The sequence below is a fragment of the Dermochelys coriacea genome, chromosome 2 (assembly GCF_009764565.3).
Source record: "Dermochelys coriacea isolate rDerCor1 chromosome 2, rDerCor1.pri.v4, whole genome shotgun sequence".
NCBI lineage: Eukaryota > Metazoa > Chordata > Testudines > Dermochelyidae > Dermochelys > Dermochelys coriacea.
This window is the reverse complement of record NC_050069.1, coordinates 189,077,212-189,093,649: the sequence shown is the minus strand read 5'-3', so window position 1 is coordinate 189,093,649 and position 16,438 is coordinate 189,077,212. Positions and strand designations below refer to the sequence as shown.

The window sequence follows — 16,438 nt, the reverse complement described above, 5'->3', positions numbered from 1 at the left end:
CCCGGCCTCATCACACCTCCCTCTCTGCGTGGATCACTGCTCCCATCCTGCCTTGTGCCCCACAGCGCCCCCCGCTGCGTCCCCAGGCTTCCCCCCCTCGCGCCCTGCAACTCCACTCGCCTCTCCCAGCGCCCTCCGCAGGGCGAGCTACCCCACCGCGGGCGGCGCACAGCTGCCCTTTTGTCTACCTCCGCCCTGGGAGCCGGGCACTATTTGTCCTCCCCTGCCCTGGCGCTGGGTGCATGTGGAATGCTGCGCGCCGAGCCCGGCCGCGGCGGCAGGATACAGCCGAGCCTTGCGTTGCCTATAAGAACCGGCTTGCGAGCGACGCCATTTTAAGCCTCTCGCTCGGTTCGGCGGCAGAGCAGCGGCAGGGGAAGCGGCCGGCGCGGACCGACAGAGCCGGAGGCAGCGGCGGCCGGAGACCGGGGCTGGGGGAACCTGCGCTCTTGCCTCCCCGCAGTGTCAGGTGGCGCTTTCTGCTAATTCCCGCTTCCTCCCCGCAGCCGGCGGCGCTGTGTTTGCTCCCAGCCCGGCGGGGGCGCTGGTCGCGGGGCGGAGTTTCGCGCTGGGCTCTGCCGGGGAGGGACGGGAGCTTCGCGCTGGGCCCGGCCCTGGGACGGAGGGGCGCCCGGCCCCCGGGGGCGGCGAGGGGCGCTGCCTGGGTGGGGAGCCGCGCGGGCGCGGGGCCTCTTGATTTGGGCGTCCGGACAGTTGCGTGGCTCCGAGGCGCCTCTCGGGTGGCTGGTGCCGGGCTGTGGGAGGCCTGGAGGGGCCCGGGCTGTGGCGGGGCGAGGCGAGTTTTCTGCAGCCCGGCTTTGGGGGGGGGGGAGGTTCCCAGCCGAGCTTGTGGGGTGCAGCCGGGCTTGGAGCAGTGTCGGGCCGATTTGGGGAGGCGCTGGCGGGCTTTAGAGCGCGGCTCCGATGGGGGGGGGGGAAGGGCCGTGGGTTCGGGTTTGTTTGTACTGTGTAATTATCCAATAACTAATCTGCTGCTTGACTGCAGGGGCTGTTATCGGTTGCATTGTGGGCTTTCGTCTCAGCTGCATGTGTATTTTACAGGAGAAGCTCCTGTTCGTATCTGTGCCGCTGCTGGGTGTCTTGAGTTCAAGCTGCTCCGGAGCTGGGTGTAATCAAAGCGAGTTTAAAACACCCCAAGTGGCTGGAGTCTCGTTAAAGAACGAGCCAGGCGGCTTGGGGCTCTCCTACGTGGGGAGGAAAACTTGCTGGTTTTGCACTGGGCCACTTCAGAATATGCAGTGTGTTGTGGGGCTTTCGCCTGCAGAGCTGATCCTCGGAGGGGAGGTGGGCTGTGGACCGATTCTGCTGTTCCCATTGGCTTATATGAAACGTCTAAAAACTCGGGCATCTTTCCTGTTCAGAGCTTTGGGCTTTCCCAGTTTGTCTTTTGCCCAAACTGATGTCTGAGTTGGGATTTATTTAAAACATTGGTCATTCTTGGGACAGCTAGGCTTAAAAACAAAACAAAATTTCACCTGTTCTTGGCTCTTTCATTAAAAGAAACTTGATCTTTTTTTAAAAAAAAAAAACAAAACACTTGCAGTGTTTCCAAATGTGTGTTTAGGGAAGAGGTGGCTTTCAGTATGATTTTTGGAAAAATTCTGCAGCACCTGTATGCTATGCTAACTGCTTATGGGTGGGTTTTTGGGGGGGGGAATAGCAATACTTTTAATCTTTTGGCTGTATTTTCTTGATCTCTTCTGTATGGAAGGACTCCTGTTCCGATACTTTGTATCTTACAGGCATCTGTGGTCCTCCCCTCCCCCAAAGTATGCATGCAAGTGGTGAATGGAAAGAGGCTGGGCTGGTGTGCTGAGCCAGTGGACAGAAATCAAGGAGGGGTTTTAGTAAAATGGGGAACTTCGTTTATGAGAGTATAGTAGACTCAGTTTAGGAAGTGACCAGAATGAACAGAAGAGCTTCCTCTAATCCTAAAAAGTTATTGAAAGATGTGTACCCTTCCTTGTTAGGGTTTATCACTTGTATATAACTTGGCATGGAAAGTCCAATTGACCTCTAAAAGCCTTGACTGAATTTAAGATGGTTATTTATTTGTTCTGGTTACCTGTCTTAAATGTGGTAAAATATGCTATAATTTTAAATGAATAGGCCAAGATTTTCAAAAATGTGACTTATTTTCCAAAATTCCTGGTCTGTGAATCCCATTAACATCAATAGCAGCTTCTGCATGGTGGCACTGTTTGAAAATAAAAAATGTGGCTTTAAGAGCTGAACTGCATGTACTTAATTTGATTGCATTTACAGTACATACACGTGATTGTAAACAAACTATTTTCTTAAGTGTAGGAGGCCAGTGTTTGACTTTGCTGTTTTTATTCAAGCAGTCTTCAAAATTTAGTAGTGAAGAGGCTTGAATCTTTAAGTTGATCCTCTTGGTGTAAATGGGTAGTAGTTAGAGGGTGAAAATTCTATGGGAAATGGCTCACTGGAAAGGGTGGGATAGAAAATGGCTTCTAGAATGAGACAAAAAGCTTAAGTTAAAGATGTAACACAAGACCTAATACAAGGTAAGGCTTGACCCACAAGTTAAAAGCACCCTGTCAGGTTAATTGTAACTGGTATCTGTTACACCTTAAAACTAAAATTCTAAACTTCATACAATTTATGCCTTCAACTCTTGTGCAACAAAAACTGGGGTTAGCATGTACTAGCATAATGCTAAAGTGATTGTTGCAGTGATTACATATAACAGTCTTTCTGGTATCAGAGGGGTAGCTGTGTTAGTCTGGATCTGTAAAAGTGGCAGAGTCCTGTTTCAGAGTAGCAGTCATGTTGGTCTGTATCCGCAAAAAGAAAAGGAGGACTTGTGGCACCTTATAGATTAACAGATGTATTGGAGCATATGTTTTCGTAGGTGAATACCCACTTCATCTGATGCATGTAGTGTAGTCTTTCTGGCTTAGATTTTCTAAAATTTAAGCTTCAGGCCTAACAGTTTTTCTTTAAACATAGGATTGACTGTATGAAATTATTCAAATTAATGAAAGGAAGAAAAACATAGTGTGGGTGGCTTTTTGGGGGGGGGGGTGGACATGGGCAGTACCTAATTATGAAATGCCAATTCATGTGGTAATGTCTCTACACCAATTTCTACCTACAAAAAAATTAAGTTTATGCTTTTCAATGTTATAACTAGGAGTCTGACTGCTCATCTGATAAAATTTGCTGGTAGGGTTCTACCAAGTTTTATCCAACAACAGATTCTTAATATGGTCACTAAAGCCAGAAGAAATCATATCGCTGTGTCTGCACATGCATTAACTATAAAGTTGTCCATGCTGATACAGTTTACTATAGTTTAGGCTAATACAGGGATTTCGGTGACACTGCAGTAAATTGTAGTAACTTGTGCTTCTTGACTTAATTAGAATCTACATTATTGTAGTCAGGAAATCCAGAATGACTTCATGTATTTCTCATGGCCTCAGTTCAAGACCAGAAGCTTTAAGACCCTATTTCTGTTTTATTAAGGCATGTAAAGTAAGCTTTTTGCAAGTGGTGCCTTTTATAGAACTCAAGATTTGCATTTAATTTTTTTAAACTTATTGGTGTATAACTGAAAATCTAAGTAGGATTTGTAAATTTTAGTATGATAAATGCTATCATTTGCAAACTAACTCATCTTACAAAATTCTAATTGCCTGGGCTAGTGCACAGTTTTATCAAATGAAACAATTGTCATAATAAAGGATGGGTGAGGCAAACTGTGCTTCTCCTTTTAAACTTGTGCATTTCTTGCAGTGCTGGTCTAGCTACACATTGCCATCAAAACCAAATTCTTAGTATACTGTTTCCTAAATTAGATTAGATTTTATAAGTTTTGCCACATCCTGATACTGCTATTCTTCAATAATTCACAACATTATCAAAGCCTGCAAAATCAGTATTTCCAGTGCCCGCTACGCATTCTACTCCAGACTCTTTCAAAATAAACTCCCAATTAAACTAACTTCTATGTCAGAAAGGTTCAAAACCAGTTGATCTGCTTTCATGAGTGATTCATGCAGTGTTAACGTTCTTCAGCCTTTTTTCATCTCTGGTGGTACACTGGCAAGAAAAATTGATTCACTTAAAAAGGGAATAGTGGTTATAACACTGATCATAACAAAAATGTGACTCTGATTTAGAAGTTGATAGGGATACTTCAAAAATCGTCTTGTGTGATGTACTAAACTTACTTAACTTAGTACAGTGTGACTAGATGAAAAATCCATGGTAGCTTGGTAAAACTGCCTTTGAGTCTACATTAATGTCTCCCAAGCAAAGCAAGAGAACAAAGTAAATTGAATTAACGTCCAGGTAGACTAGACACTGTTGCTTCCTACTGGGCACAGACTGCACTCCACAGTGTCACTGACACAAAACTAAACTCTAAAACAGCGTCAGTCTGTTTCAGGAAATTATGAATAAAATGGGACTAAGTACGTATCGTTTCAGATGGAGCACTGTCACTACACTCTGTATCATACTGAACTGAATGATGGGCAATTCCCTGACCAAACTAACATTAGAACAGGTCTGTCTAGGTAGGTTTTTTTAACAGTAACTATATTCATGTTGAAAATGTGAATCAAAATGGAAGAAATTTGTTAAACAGCATGATAATCCTATTAAATTTCGCATGAATTAGTAAATGTACCCATCTCATGCACTCAGGGCACACTTATCAACAGAAGATTAAAATAGAGCTAGGTGTTACAAGAAGAGGTTGTTTGCTAAATTGGAGTACTGTCCCATAACGTGTATAGATTTCTAAGGGAACCTTTGAACTCTAGTTCTCATAGTACACATTTTTATATTTCTCATTGATTTAGCAACAATACAGGTGCCATCAAGTGGCAAAAAATCTAAACATTGCACATCAAGATGTGCAAATACGCAAAGTAAACTGACTAGGTTAAATGAAAGGTGTTGATCAAATTTCCTTTCGGTATTGTAGTGTCAAACTTCACTAATGTCCAGATTGCCTCCTTGTGACTTTGTAAAGTACTGGAGTAAGTTTTACAAGAGTGCTTATATTTCCAAATGATTCCATTCATGGAATCAGATTGACCGATCAGTGGCTGCCCTAGCTGTACAATTTCTGAGTGTTCTGGTGTGTTTCATTTAGTCTATATTTAACTTTATAACTGCTTAATTTCTTCAATTTTAAGCTGCTGAGACTAATGGGAAACATTAACTACTTTTTTAAATAGTGTAGTTCAGTTCTGTCTTGGATTGAGAGGTTATAGACTTGTTATGCAGAAGTGCTGCAGCAGGACTCTGGTGCAAGGTATTAAAGTATTGAGCTGCTTTACAGATGAGGACCTAGGTATAGAGGTGTTGAGAGAAAGTAGACATTTCTTTATAAAATGTAAAGTTCTGTGTACAAAGCCTTGTTAAAAAATTTTCTCCTATACATGGCAATTTAGGCACAACTCTTGGCATGGATGTCTAGTCTTAGGTCTGGAATGTCTTAAATTTGGTCTTTGTATATGCGGTGATATACTTCAGTGATTGGAGTATATCAAACTTAAATTGATGATTCAGACTTTAAGGGATTACTGCTCAATACTGTGAGACCTTTACCACAGTAAGCAAAATTACCATATATACGTGTTCATAAGCCTCCGTGCCTACAGACACTCCAGGTAAACAAAACGTCCCGATCCTCTTGCGGCTTATCCTGATGGGCCGGGAGCCAAAGTTTGCCAACTCCTGAAGTATAGGGTCGGCTTGTGAAAGGGTTATACAGGTGGTTTTTTTAAACTATTTTTACCTATCCATTGGGGGAGGGGTGTCTCTTATAAACAGGCTAATGAACAAGTATATGCAGTACATGTAATTAACCTCAAAGTTGTTAAATTCTTGGTTGAGGGTTTTTGAGGGCAGGCATATAAGCAAAGGCTTCGCAATATGTGGTATAAACCATTCCCACAATAGTTAAAGTAGCTGGAACTCTAAATATGTTAGAACAGTGGGGGTGCAACCATAGGGCTTGTCTTACTTACCGGGGTAAGTTGATCTAAGTTGCACTATTATAGCTATGTGGATAACATAGCTTGAATTGACCTAGCTTAGGTCCACTTATCCTGGTGTCTTCAGTGTGCTGTTTCATTGCGCTCTCCAGTTGACTTATCTTGCTCTTCTCAGAGAGCTGGAGTCAGCTGGAGAGCACTCTGCTGTTTTAGCAGGTCTTCACTAGACCCACTAAGTTGACATGCTGCTGCATTAATTGCAGCAGCATAGATCTCCTTGGTAGTGAAGACAAGCCCACAGTATGTTTGGTTGCTGATGATAAAGCAGTTTATTGAAGTTGCTAAAGTATATAGTAATGTCAGAAAGCACTGTTACTAAATTCAGCTTCATAAACTAAGAAGCAAACTACACAATAATAAAGGACCTCTACCTGATTTTGGCTGCATCATGTGCATTACTATGATGCATCTAGAAATATCAACTAATCTGTACACTTCAGATTAGAATCTGCCTCAATAGCTGGTCACAAATTCTAGGCAATTGTATCATCTAGGGCTGGCATATAGATGCCCATATATAGATTGTAAAATTGGTTACCATGTTTACAGTTCCAGTATTGCAGAGCTTGGTAAAAATCCCCTTGAAAGTGAAAAGCTGACCCTCATGAGTATCCGTTGTCCAAATAAGAACTTGTACAGTGTTTCCTGGGCAAACTACAAGCATCATGCTGACTTTAAACTGAAAGTACAAGCACGTTCAGTGCTGCTGCTTGTTGCTTTGGCAAACTACTACAAGCTAACAAGACTGTTCGTGCACCCAAAATTACATGTTTGTTGCCTGCTATTGGTGCTACCTGTAGCTTTACTCAAGCTGAGGCCATGATTGTTCCACACTGGAAGAAGGAGCCAAAAGAGGAGGCTGACAGAGTGGTAGAGTATCTGCACCTTGTCTTCATGCTAAGCAGGTGGGGTAAAAGACAGAACTACTTAGTGACAGCTGGGTAGGCTGTAGAGGGAGTTTTGTAACTTTAGAGCCAGAGGCTGATGTAAAAGGGGAATTCAGGAATAACTTGGTGGCAATCTCAGTAGCTGAGGGTGGGTCTGCCTTCATCACCAAGATGTTGTCTCTGGACCTTGCTGCACTGGAAGGACTCCACCTTTACTTGCTTACTAACCAAAGGTAGATAAAAATATCTGGCAGATGTCTTCTAGCCCTGTAATACTGATTTGGCTTGAGTGGTGCATAACAAGTGCAATGTTACGTAGTATAGGTATGGTCAATCTTTGTCTTAGTAACTCCTAGAGAAAATGCAGTCAGGTTACACAAACATAACTACCATGATACAGTTTCTAGACATGTTTTGAAGTATAACACCACTCTAAAGGCAACCTGCAGAGTCTCTTGTGTCCTTTGCTTGTCAGATATTTTATCTTGATTATTGGAAAATTTTAAGCATAATTGAAGGGGCAGAAGAGATGCAGCTTTAACATACAGCAACCATGCTGTGCTGTTCTCCCCTCTGTGTGCCATACTTTTTTTTTTTTTTTAAACTACAATGATCTGCAAAGGGCCCTACTTGCTGTGTATGAACCTGCTTGGAAGACCCTCTAAATTTTCATAGTACAGCTAATCCAGTTTTAGAAAATGTAGTTAAGACTACTGTAGCAGGATTTAATTAAGGCTTTAAAAGGCTTTTTTGTCGATGGGAGTAACTCAGTTTTCTTGATGAAACAAAGCCCTCTTGTGCTGTTGCTCTATTTGCTAAGATTAGGTAACAAAAGCATGTGAACAAGAATTGGAATTGTTAGTTGTAAAAATCTGAATTTACAATTTTAGTTTTTAGACTGCTGGAATGATGGCAGCTTTAAACCAATTTTATTTGCAATGTTGTGGACACAGCATCAGAGAGACTTTTTGGGGTAGGGAGGAGAGTTTTTGTTTCTGAATTTCTCCATTAATAGATCTCTTCCACATATTTGGAGGAGAAGCAAGGACTTGGAAGCCTGAACTGTTAGTGTGATAGCAAGCCATTTTCCAGTGGGAGTTTGGTTCCATGCAGTGTAGAAAAGTCCATCCTTAGTGGCTTCAAACAGCAGTGAAATGTTTCCAATAAATGCAAAGTATACTAATTAAAATGGGAACTACGTTTTATCACTTGATTACAATTCTCATTCTGCCCAAATAACTATGGGAGAAACCTATGGAATGACTTCTGTTAATACAGATTCAGAACTGAAAATTGAACTCTTGCCTAATTAGAAGCTTAACTTCAAATGTGTGAGGCAAAAGTTCTAGAGAAAATGTAGCTATCAATGCCCCTTCTCTTGCAAAGCTTCAGACTGGGTTTTCTCAAGCCTATATGTATGTTCTTTATTTTCAGGGAGTTGGTATTGACCTCATAAGTAGTCATATTCATTGTGAATCTAGAATGACAAAAAATGTTAATCTGCAAAATTAAAGAACTAGATATTACTGGTAGAAAACTGCTTTCAGTACAAATAGGTTACGTAAACTTGATTATGAAGTCTGATTTTACGCTATGTATTGATTAGCTTGTACCAAGTCAGTTTTTGGATAGCTGCCTCTTAAATACTTCTAGTGTAGTCTAGCAACCAAATCTGATGCTGCATTAGGCATTGGCAGGATCAGAATTTTCATGCATTAGCTGGCTTAATGGCTTTCCCTCAAATCATTGGCATCAAATGCCCTTGTAATGTATCATGCTGACTTTAAACTGAAAGTACTTTCCCAACTTTATGAAATACTATAAAGTGGTCATGTGGTGACACTACTACTTCACAGCTATCCCAGATGTACAGGTCTCCAGTAGGATAACAGTTGTAGTGGAGGAAGACTGGTCTTACTACTTGAAATTTTACAAGCAAGCAACACAACAAACTGTTGCGTTTCACTTTAACATCAGTAACCTTGCTTGCATAGCACAGAACTGGAGTTCACATGTTTCTCTGTATAGTAGACTCAAGAATTGGAAGTGCAAGCCAGTCTTTCAAACTGGATGGAAATTTGTTGTTGACTAATAGTATGCAGTGTTGTAGCTGGGTTGGGCCCAGGATTTTAGGGGTATCTTCAAAGGAGCTCTGTGTAAGTTGAAAAGCTTGTCTCTGACCAACAAAAGCTGGTCCAATGAAAGATTAACTCATCCATCTTGTATCTCCAATTGACTAATAAGGCTCTTGGCTTTAAATGTCAACTTAAATTCTTAGACTAAAAGCATCAGGTTTAAATGAGGACATTTTAGACAAATGGAGTAAAGGATGCCATAGCAAACTTTTCTGAGCTGCTGTAATGCCTTATCTGTAGCTTTTCATCACTTATGTGAGTGACACTGGACTGAAACGTACATTGTAGATGTGTGTAAATCCTGCCATGATTTCTTCACTTGTCCCCTGCTTGCTTTGTTGTACAAAAATCTGAAGAAATGTAAGGGTCAATGAAGTTGGATTTTTTTCCCCCCTCAAATTGGTTATCTTAGGTTCTGAATTACCAGTTGAATGTGTTCAAATATTAACTAAATAAAATCAAGGTTTATTAAAACAGGCTTCATTTAGTTATATTTAGGTCCCTACCAAATTCACTGTCCATTTTGGTCAATTTCAGTCATAGGATTTTTAAAATCCTAATTTTTTTTCAGCAAGTTAAATTTGAAACATCAGTGTTGTGACTGTAGGGAATTGTGCAGGGGGTGGGGTGAGGGTGTGTGCAAGATTATTGTTGGGGAGGGTAGCAGTACTGCAACCCTCCTTCTGTGCCGCTGCCAGCAGCAGCACAGCAGTAAAGATGGCATGTAAGAGTGACAGTACCATATCTTCTGGGCTGCTGCTGGCAGGGCACTGCCTTCAGAGCTGGGCACCCAACCAACAGCACTGCTTTCCCGCTACCCAGCTCTGAGGTCAGTGTAGAAGTAAAGGTAAAATACCATGACCCCCGCAATAACCTTGTGACCTCTCCATCTCCCTTTTGGGTCAGGACTTCCCCACATTTGAGATTAGTCTCCCCTGTAAAATCTGTATAGTATGGTGTAAAAGCACACAAGACCAGATTGCATAGTGGGAGATCAGATTTTCCCAGTCCGTTAGCGTTTTTCATGGCTGTGAATTTGGTAGGTCCCTAGTTACATTATCCTATTAACTATAGTGGAGGAGGAGTTCATACCTCTAAATCCTTAGTCTTTGTAGGGGATCTCAATATGAATGTTAGGTAACTTGGGAATAATGCCAGATTGCTTGTATCTTCAGCCTCTTAAAGCTTAATAGTCTGCCACTCGGTAAGTTAGTGTACAATGCATAGTTTCTATTAGGGCAAATTGACTGAAATTGGATGGGTTAAAACCACAGGTGAAACACATGCTATTACAATTCTAATGAACTAAACTGTAAAGCCCTGTATTTTTAAATGCCACCACTGTTTGGGGGTATTTTATTTGAATCTTACAAAACTGCAAGAAGGCAACAGAGTGGATGTCTGATAGTGGAGCACGGTTTCAGTAGGAATGTAACTCTGTTATCACAGTCCCTACTGACTTAAAAGGGAATAATCACGTGTGCAGCAGTGGTGGCTAAAACTGTTTGTTTTTGTGGAAATTTTTTCCTACAGGCAAATCTGTCAGTTTGACTTGTTTCAGTGGTGGTAATTGAAAGTCTAAATACCTTTTTGTATCAGCCATAAATTTTTCAAAAATAGGAGCCTAACTTTTAGGATCAGATGGATTTTCTAAGTGACTTCGAGCAGCAGTCCCATTGCCTTCAAACGGCAAACTTTGTATAGGCCTAGTCAGTGTCTTTTTTTATTTTCTTGAAATTCAATACTTTAGAAAGTGGCTTTGCATGGTGGTTGAGTTTTGTAGTAGTCTCCCAATAAGTGCATTGAGGTCCTGGAACTTGCTTCAGGCATAGATGAGTATTAGTTTGAAACTTCTTAATAGAAAATCTTTTTTAAAATCTGAAACTCTAATTAGGAAACTAAAATGTTTGTACTTCCCATTTACAGTCTGACTCTTATACACCCTAGTTTCATAGTCTCTCATGCTTATGGAAGCACCTGTAGTTCTAGTTGCAAAAGTGACCTTCAGAGAGCTGGTTTTGTGAGTGAAGAAAATGCTAATCTTAATCTCTAAAAGAAATATATTAAGTTTTTATAAAGGCTACTGCAATGACTTCAGTGCACTAGCCTAAGTAGCAGTGTTAAAGTATTGCCCTTTCTCTTGGAGCCAGCCATATGTAGGCAATGGATTGTTGAACAGGTATCTATAGGACTTCTAATCTAGAGCAGTAGATTGTTTTGTATTTTGATTCAGAACAAGAACTGAAGATACTTGGAGAGCACCACAAATAATCCTGTATCTTTCCATATTTCCCCTACATTTGGCTTTTGGTAACTGAGTTTGTTATCCTTATTCCAAGTACATTTCTTCCGAATCTTAGTAGCTGAGATGGGTTGGTGCTACTCCCATGTTGAATACAGACTTCTTTAGGGAGCAGTGTAATCAAACACTAATTTACTTACTGTGTTTACAATGCAAAAGGAGAGGCTGTCAGTAATAACCACTGAAACTAATGGCTAAAAACTCATGCCTGAAATTCCTTGCTGGAGAACAGAATACTTGACCGTTTTAATGAAGAGTTTGATTGCTTTTTCCTTCGTTAAACATTTGCTCAACTGAGTTGTGGGTGAGCTTTGCAGTTTCAGTGATGGGATTGCCTCTGTCTTAACAAACTTTATGGAATTATGTTTTAGGTACTTAAGCAGCCAGTACTGGCAAAGAATGGCAAGCAATTCAAAATTTGACTTGGTTACTGTCTTACTAAGAACTGTGTACTTCAGCCATTTGGCTAGAATACACTACTTGCTCTGCCTTAAACCTTGATTCTTCATTCATTGTGACTCGCTGCTTCCTCCCAACTCTGTCTGTACTAGGGAAATCTACAGAGCTCCTAGCTGTTCTAGCATGGGTAGGATCTATAGCGGGGTGGGCAAACTGCAGGCTGGATCTGGCCTGTCAGCTGTTTTAAGCCAGCCCTTGAGCAGGGTCTGGGGCTTGTCCTGCTCAGGGTCAGGGGTCACTCCATGCAACTCCCAGAAGCCACAGCATGGTGCTGCCCTCTCCTACCCCCAGCACTCTAGCCAGAGAGTAGGGGTGGGGGGGGGCTGCTCCGCACAGCTCCAAGAAGCAGTGGCATGGCCCTCCTCTGGTGCTCCAAAGGGAGCTGCAGGGGCAGTGCCTGCGGACAGGGCAGTGTGCAGAGCTGCCTGGCTGCACCTCCACATAAAAGCCAGAGAAGAGATGTGCCACTGCTTCTGGAGCTGCTTGAGGTGAGCGCCACCTGGAGCCTGCACCCCAAGCCTCTCCCCAACCCCCCCCCCCCCACCCTGATCCCCACCCCCTGCCTTCCAAACCCCTCAGTCCCATCCCAAAGCATGCACAGTCATCTGGAGCCCTAATTTTCCCCCACTCCCCAACCTGGAATCCTCCTCCATACCTTGAACTCCTCATTTCTGGCTGCACCGCAACCCCAATTTTGTGAGCATTCATGGCCTGCCATACAATTTCTATTCCTGGATGTGGTCCTCAGGCCGGAATTTGCCTGAGATGGTACAAAAACTTACTTAGTCCCCCTGCCCTTTCAATTCTAGCCTCTGAGACCACCTCTGAAGTTTTCCAGCATCAGTATTCCAAAAGGTAAAGAATCCAAGGACAATCTCTTGACGTATTAAGGCTTGAAAAAAAATATCAAGTTCACAGAGGGACACACCAAGTATTTTCCTCCACCCTTTAACAAAGAGAATTTTTCATCTGTTTATAGGAAGTATGACAAGTGTTTTGTTCAGAAAGTTGAGACCCCCCAAAAAAAGTCATTCCCACTTTTGAGTTAGTAGGTTTGACTTCACAACAGCCATGGAGTTTTACCTGGGAGGTACTGGGTACATCCAGATTTCTATTGCAAGAAGTAGTTTTATTAACATTGCATCATAAACATTAAGGATACAAGCCTTGTTCCTTCATGACAGGGGTAGTCGTATAACTTTTTGGCCAAGGACTAGAGAAAATAAACAGCAAGTAAAAAGATTTCAGGGTCTGTTCTAAAGCATCTGGGGGTCTACTGACTTCCTATTGACTACACATGCTTTAGGGTATGACCACTTTGCAGCTGGGAGCAAGCCTCCCAACCTGAGTAGACAGACGCTTGCTTGCTCAGCTCCAGCTAGTGTGCTAAAGATAGCTGTGTGGACATTTAAAGCTGGGGCTCTCAAGCTCATCCAGTCTCCTGGATCTAAGCAACCTCCACACTACTACTTTAGCATGCTAGCTTGAGCAGAGCTAGCATGACATTACCCACGCTTGGAGGCTCACTCCCAGCTGCAGTACAGCATACTTGGGAACAAGTCTGTTGGCTTTAAGACTTTGGAAAACCTTACAAATGTAAGGGTTTTGACAGTTTGATATGGGTGTCCCTTGATTTCAATTCTTTCTAGCTAGTGAGAGGCAACACCACTGAAACTGCTGTTGACTGGTCAATGTGAGGCTACATCTTCGTGTATACAAGTGTAGTTGCATTTAGGAAGACAAAGCAATTTAGATTGGAATTAGCAGAACTAAACCTACTTCCATGAATTACAACTACCAAGGCTTTATTCCCCCTGTATAAATCAACCACACACCAAAAAAAAGCAATACACTGAATAACGGTGTGTCACTGACATGTTTCTAGTTAATCTGTTTTCTGACTGCAGGAGAAGAGTTCAACTGCTACCAGAAAGCAGTCCCTGGACCCTTCTTGGGGTTCCATTTTTGGATCAACCTCTGGATAAGATCTTCCACCTCTATTTATGGGAAGCTTGGTTTCTTCTGTTTCCAGAGCCTCCTTCCTGCTCTAAAGTTGATGTTTTTTAAAGAAGGTAGAATTCTGCTGTTAATTTTTTTGGGGCCCTTCCACCAAGAAGGACCCAATTATTTGCCTCCACTGCTTAGATGGTTGAGCAACTGCAGTGATACTAACTGACCTTGTTTTGTGCTGCTGCTGCAAGCAGAGTAGTGCTGGTACTGCCTACTTGCCTCAAGGCACCAGAGCAGCTGTATTTAGAGTGCCCTCCTTGCAACCATAAGGGCTCACCACTTTTTGAATGAAAGATTAAATATGGTAGGAACTGTTGGTTTTGCAGCTCCCATTTTTCCTATTTATCAGGGAATGCCCTGCTGCTCTTTGACGATTTTGAGTTCTGTAGATGTATATTGCCTTCTTTACAGGACCCAAGTATGCACCAACTGGAAATAAAATTAATACTATACTCAGAAGTGTTTGAGTTGATATATTTCTCCAATACAAAAGAAGGGTATGATCCCTTATTGGGTGAGGAAAGGGTTAGTATTTTGCCTTAATAAACTAAGTCCCAAGACTTGTACTGTCCCAAAGTAAAGGGCTTATCTGGCTGCCACATCCTTAACTATTTAATTAAGACTACTATTTAGAACAGCAGTAGAACAAGCCAGCTGCAGGAGCCTTGTCCATAGTATAGATTGGGGGTTGGGGTGCAGGCTCCATGGTGGGGCCAGAAATGAGGCATTTAGAATGTGGGAGGGGACTCCAGGCTGGAGAGTGGGGTGCACGGGGGGTGAGGGCTCCAGCTGGGGGTGTAGGCTTTGGGGTGCAGGAGGGTCCTTAGGGCTGGGCCCAGGGGTTGGGGTGTAGGATCTGGGGTGGAGCTAGGGATGAGGGGATTGGGGTGCAGGAGGGTGCTCCAGGCTGGGAGTGAGGGATTCAGAGGGCAGGAAGGGGATCAGGGCTGGGGCAAAGGGGTTAGGGCATGGGGAGAGGCTCAGGGGTACAGGCTCTGGATGGCACTTACCTCCAGCAGCTCCCAGAAGCAGTGGCATGTTCCTTCTATGCAGAGGCATGAACAGGTGGTTCTGCACACTGTCCTGTCTGCAGGCACTGCCCCTGTAGCTCCTATTGGAGCACTGGAGGGGGGCTGTGCCACTGCTTTTGGGAGCCATGTGGAACAGCCCCCAACCCTACTCCCAGGCTGGAGTGCCATGGGGTAGGGTGGTGGCACCATGCCACAGCTTCCAGGAGCTGAATGGAGTGACCCCCGACCCTGAGCAGGGCAAGCCCCAGACCTCACTCCCCAGTGGGAGCTTGAGGGCCAGCTTAAAACAGCTGCCCGGCCAGTTCTGGCCTGCAATCCATAGTTTACTCACATCTGTACTACCTTCTGACAAACTTTTTTTTTTTTTTTTGGTAAGCATAAAAATGCCTTTACACATTACATGGTATTAAGGACAGCTAGAAGTATACTGAATACTCTAGACTAAAGGAGTTGCTTACATGGAATATAAACAGATATTGCACAAGGGCAGTCGAGCTTGGAGCTTTCAAGGTGTGATGCATCCTAGGAAACCCTGTAGTGTGAGAATGGTATGCATGTCTCCTGTAGTCACAAAGTAAAACTGGCTGGTCCTTTCATTGCTCAGACTGAGAAATAGTCTCATCAAGGAAGTAAATGAAACTGAAGTCTCACTAGCCTAATGTTAATCACAAACTTTTTTTCAAAAAAGCCTTTGAATCAATGTCCTGTAACTCCTGGTGGGGCATACTACTTTGGACAAACAGAACATGTGAATATTCAGCACTTGGAATATAAGATTATTGGGAAGAGTTACAAAAGAGCTTGCCTGTATGCTAGTGTTAAACTTTAACATGACACTAGTTATTAGAAGGAAATGTCTGAAGTTTTTTTTTTTGTGCTAAAACTTTCTACATACCACTAAGCTTCATTTGCCACAAAAAGTGAAATGTCTGTACTGGTGGCATCTGATATGAACAGACATTAGGTTTGAAGTAGCTAGTGAGAGCATCTACTGTCCAAACAGGATCCATAGCAGTCCTGACTCTTGATGTAGAGTGGCAACTTTGTAGGATTGATTCACTGGTCACTAAAATACCTGAGGAAAATAGGGGAAGAAGTAACCAGGAATAACTCTTTACCTGTGGAAGCATTCAAAACAGATTGACTCGTTCAGCTTCAGTTGTGGTGATTCTCTACACTCAGCTTAGGAATGCATGCCACTTCCCTCTAAATTTTACATAGCAGTTTGGGTTGCTAGAAAATATTTTCAGAATTGGATTTATAAATGCACAGTAACTAGGTTAGCCAACTGTGTCAAAGACCATTTATGTTGGTCCCTTATGGCTGAAACTTGGAAGCAAAGACTATTTAACAGCAATGTGGTGTGTAGAGGTGAATTAAGGATCCTTAAGAATGGAGGGAACTAACATAGTTAAAATGGCGGTCTTGTAGAGCAGTCAAAATAGAGCAAAAACATGCAATTTAGTAGATAGCAAAGACTTGATCAGGCCCGTTGACAGGAGAGTGGGGGGCAAAAGGGGCAATTGCCCAGAGGCCCAGGGGATTTAAAAGGGCC

General features: G+C 42.8%; 1 protein-coding gene and 1 long non-coding RNA gene across 4 annotated transcripts in view; one reads left to right on the top strand and one right to left on the bottom strand.

The window, feature by feature from the left end:
- Positions 1-272: 272 nt before the first annotated feature.
- The window catches only part of CTNNB1 (catenin beta 1), a 32,696-nt gene continuing 16,530 nt past the window's right edge, over positions 273-16,438 (top strand). Inside the window, exon 1 of one of the 3 annotated variants that reach the window (XM_043508873.1) lies at positions 273-464. The gene's annotated coding sequence lies outside the window, so the exon portion shown is untranslated. The remainder of the gene's footprint in view (positions 465-16,438) is intronic. The other 2 variants (XM_038388580.2, XM_043508872.1) reach the window with 2 other exon arrangements.
- On the bottom strand, positions 9,877-14,360 carry LOC122458918. Its single transcript, XR_006279251.1, has 3 exons — positions 13,560-14,360; positions 11,815-11,817; positions 9,877-9,887 (listed from the first exon to the last, which is right to left on the bottom strand). It is a non-coding gene; the product is annotated as an uncharacterized LOC122458918 (long non-coding RNA).